Raw genomic sequence first — 4720 nt, forward strand, 5'->3', positions numbered from 1 at the left:
CCGGAGGTCCCTCCTGGGGCAGGGCGTGGACTTTGTGGTTGCTCTCAGCTCCCTGGGAGAAGCCATTTGGGAGCGGTAGTAGCTCCAACCCTGCGGAACGTGCCAATTCCGGGCTGCACGGAGGCTGTTGGAGCCCGGCACCACTAGATGGTGGTGTCTGTACGTGCTCGGCCCAAGCTTTCCACCTTCTGGGCTGCTTAATGATCATCTCCCGCATCGGACAGGGACATTTCCCCCACGGAGGTTTCCAGGGAGTGGGGACACCCTGAAACCCATCCCACAAACACAGCTCCTACAGCAACACTGAAGTCCACGATTCTTTTCACTCCTACTTTAATTCCTGGAAGCGCTGAAGTGCTCTCTTTCCTTGGATGCCATCAACTCCTTTTGTAAACTGTTTTCTGCTAATAAACCCAAACAATGAGCAAAGCACTTCCGATGCAGACAGAAGATGATTTAAGGTGTGTTTCGTCTGATTCACAACCCAGAACTGGGTTTTCTAGGTCCCTAGGGAATTTTCTGCAATGAAGCACATCTCCCCATTCATTTCAGGGAAGCAGGTCAATGTTGGAGTGGTGAAGTCCCAACACTCTCAAGGGAAATCCACTTTCCAGAACAGAATCTCCAAGAGGTACTGAAGGACATGGCTGTAGATGGTGAGTACATTGGCATTTCGGGATAGTTCAGGATCCGGAGCATCTGCTGGGCAGAAAACTTAAGATTTGGAGAAGAAGAGAAGAAAGAGCTGGAATTAAAAACAAAAAGCCAAAATGCTGCATTTCCCTCAGCACAAAATCACAGAATAATTGAGGTTGCTGTATTTTGGGCTGCCCTTCCTCAAACATATTTGCTGAGAGAATTGGCATTGTTCAGCCTGGAGAAAAGAAGCTTCAGAATGACCTAATCGTGGCCTTGCAGTATCTGAAGGAGCTGACAGGAAAGGTGGAGAGAGATTCTTTTACAAGAGCCTGGAGGGACAGGACACAGGGAATGGCTTCCCACTGCCAGAGGGCAGGGATAGATGGGATATTGTGAGAAATTCTTCCCTGTGAGGGTGGTGGTGCCCAGAGAAACTGAGGCTGTCCCATCCCTGGAAGGGTTCAAGGTCAGGTTGGGCGGGGCTTGGAGCAACCTGGGAGAGTGGAAGGTGTCCCTGCCCATGGCCGGGGGTGGAATGAGATGGTCTTTAAGGTCCCTTCCAACCCCAGCCATTCCATGACTCTGTGCTATCTCCCCACTGACTAACTCCACCTTCCCCCACAGCCCTGGGGACATGGTTGACATCCACACTGTAGATTCCAGCTATCCCCTTAGCCAGCGAGGAGCTGCAAGAAGCCCAGGACACACCACAGGAGGGGACTGGCATTGCCCTCCTTGCTCTCTGCTCCTACCTGGCCTCTCCTTCAGCACCCCAGCAACAGGAGCACAGGGAGGCTGCTGGGTCTCTGCAACTCTCTTTGGGTCACTCTGGCGTGGGACACGCTATGCACTCAGCACAGCTTAAATTCTCTCTATTTCCACACTCCCCTTAATCTTGGGTTGAATTTTTGCTTTGCATCACATGGCAGAGAGGCACAGTGTGAACTCGTCGTGTCTCAGCAGTGCCATCCCTCAGCGGGGCACAGGAGAAGGGGCTGTGTCTGTACACTTGGTGGAGCATTGAAGGAGATGATGGGTGATGAGTGGCTATGGAAAGGTAATTTAATCCTCCTTGGCCTCAGCATCCAACCCTGCTGGGGGGAGGGATTTTCACTGCATTATTGTGGCTACATTTCTTCAGATCCTGAGATGGAAGGAGTGGGTGAAAGGCAAAGGAGTCACTATTATTATTATTAATAATCTCTTTTTGGCAAGTCTCTCTGCGCTGACTGCCAGCAGCCAGGGGAGGTTTCCAACACTTTCTTGTTACAGAGGGCACAGCCATTGTGGATAATTTGGGCTCTGAGCTGGTCACAGAGGAGACTCCGTTGACCCCAGAGCCATGGGAGGTGTCAAGTCTGGATTCTGTAGCTGGAGTCTCTCCAGCTGTCCTTTTGCCGTTACTCCCAAAGCCTGAAATCTCCCTGGAGAGCTTGTCCCTGCTGCTGGCAACGCTCCCTGCTCCATTCAAACACTGCCTGGGCCCTTCCCTAGGGCACAAAGGTGACACCCAGGACTTCAACTCCACCCTGGGCTCCACAGCCAGCAGGGTTCACCTGAGCAGCAAGGAAGCCTTAGGACAGAGGAAGGTAAAGCTAGGTATCTAAGGTCTTTCTCCTTGGAGAAGACCTAAAAATCTCTAGAAACCAACAGATTAGTTAAAAGCCTCCTGCATGCCTGTACTGGCTCTTGTCAGATGACAAGGATGTGATGTTGACACGAGGCAACTGATTACCTTAAAATCGTGCGGTGGTTCCCACCCACATGGGACAAACATGGAAGCAAGTCTGGTGGTGAGGGACTGATGGCTCCTCCAGCAGTAAAATCATCCTCCCCTGTCTCAGCAGGGTTTAGTACCGTATTTTTGTACCTCCAGAGGCATCATGCTACAATGGGGATTTGTGCTCATGAATTTAGTCTAGATTCTCACTTTTTCCCTTTTTCCAGTTTGTTCCAGATGTTCCTTGCTCCAAGAGCAGAGGCCAAGCTCTTCTCTTACCAGATGGGACACAGAAGGAGTCGACCTTACCTTTTCTGGCTAATGATAAACTGCAGGGACTTGTCCTCTCTGCCAGATACCTGACCAGCACTGCGAAAAATGGGGATGGATCCCCATGGCATAACTTGTCCAGATCTTCTCAAGGCTGTGGGATCTCTGCTCCCTTTGAGCTCTGTGAAAGCAGGACACGACTCAGTCACAGCTCTGACCACTCTCCTCCTCTTCAGCCCTTAGGAAAGATTACTCAGGCAGCTTCGATTACCAGAGGAATCCTCCACCTCAAAGTATTTGGGACATGGGCACAGTTGGCAGCTCTGCCCTAGAGAATTGTTTCAGATTATCAGGAGAGTTGCCTCTGTGGTATAGAGAGGGAAGTGCCCCTCTCTACTGGGATATTTGTGCCTTATATGACAACATACACAAAATACAGGGGCCCCAAGATGAGATTTCCAGAAAAGCTTTGTATCTTTGCACATCCGAAAGCATCTGCACGGCTGCCATCTGCTCTGCAAAAGCAATGCTGGCAGTGCCACTACAGGCATGTCACACCCATGTGCAGTTAAATCCCCCAGGTACCAGGTCCCTCCAAAGCCATCGGTGCAGCAGCTGGTGCTGAGCAGGGCTGGGCTGTTTCACAAGCCAATGTCGCCCTCTTTTGTTCTCTGGTTGCCACCCACAGGAGCTCAGGGACCGCACCAGCCAGTGTGGATGGATGGACACTCCCTCAAGTGTGGCAGAAAGAAGCTCCACAAAATTTGGAAACAGATGGGTCACCCTGTGCACGCTGTGAACAAAATTACAGAATCCCAGAATGGTTTGTAGGGGACCTTAAAGACCATCCAGTCCCACCCCTGCCATGGGCAAGGACACCTTCACTAGACCAGGGTGCTCCAAGCCCCATCCAGCCTGGCCTGGGACACTGCCAGGGATCCAGGGGCAGCCCCAGCTGCTCTGGGCACCCTGTGCCAGGGCCTGCCCACCCTCCCAGGGAACAATTCCTTCCCAATATCCCAGCCCTGCCCTCTGGCACTGGGAAGCCATTCCCTGTGTCCTGTCCCTCCAGGCCCTTGTAAAAGAGTCTCTCTCCATCTTCCTTGTAGTCTTCCCTCAGGTACTGGAAAGGGCCACAATTAGGTCACCCCAGAGCTCCTCATCTCCAGGCTGAACAATCCCAATTCTCTCAGCTTGTCATTGTACAAGAGGTGTTCTATCCTTCTGATCACCCTGGTGGCCTCCTCAGCTTCCCTCCTTCCTCCTTCATCCTCCCTCCTTCTTCCCAGAAGGCCAAATAAATAAATATCTAACGGGATGCCAAGAAGAGGGAGCTGGACTCTGCTCGGTGGTGCTGAGCAATAGGACAAGAGGTGACAGGCACAAACGGATGCCCAGGAAGTTCCACCTGAACATGAGGAAGAACTTCTTCATTGTGCAGTGACCAAGCACTGGAACAGATTGCCCAGAGAAGGTGTGGAGTTTTTATTGCTGGAGATACTCCAGAACTGTCTGGAGGCAGTCCTGGACAATCCATTCAAATCCTTTGAATTTGAACCCTTTACGCCTCGTTGTAAGAGGACAAGGGGGGATGGGTTCAGTTTGAAAGAGCAGGGTTAGATGAGATACTGGGAAAAAATTTCTCCCCATGAGGATGGGCAGGCCCTGGCACAAGGTGCCCAGAGCAGCTGGGGCTGCCCCTGGATCCCTGGCAGTGTCCCAGGCCAGGCTGGACATTGGGGCTGGGAGCAGCCTGGGGCAGTGGGAGGTGTCCCTGCCAGGGCAAGGCTGGCACCGGAGGGGCTTTGAGGTCCTTCCCACCCAAACCGTTCCCGATTCTGTGCCATGTACTCTGCAATGACCCTCCTGGAGCAGGAAGGCTGGACCAGACGAACCCCTATGGTCCCTTCCAGTCTGCCCCATTGCGGGGCTCCCTGGAGTGCGGGATATCCTCCAGAAAGGTTATCTTTTCGGGACCCCTTCCCGACATTTTCCCGCGGCACCACCGCAGCAGACACCCGTCCCACGTGACCCCGCCCGCAGTCCTCCTTCTGGTCGGACCGCGCGGCGCCGCTTCCGCTTCCGGTGCCG

This window comes from Corvus hawaiiensis, chromosome 1 (genome assembly GCF_020740725.1).
Source record: "Corvus hawaiiensis isolate bCorHaw1 chromosome 1, bCorHaw1.pri.cur, whole genome shotgun sequence".
NCBI lineage: Eukaryota > Metazoa > Chordata > Aves > Passeriformes > Corvidae > Corvus > Corvus hawaiiensis.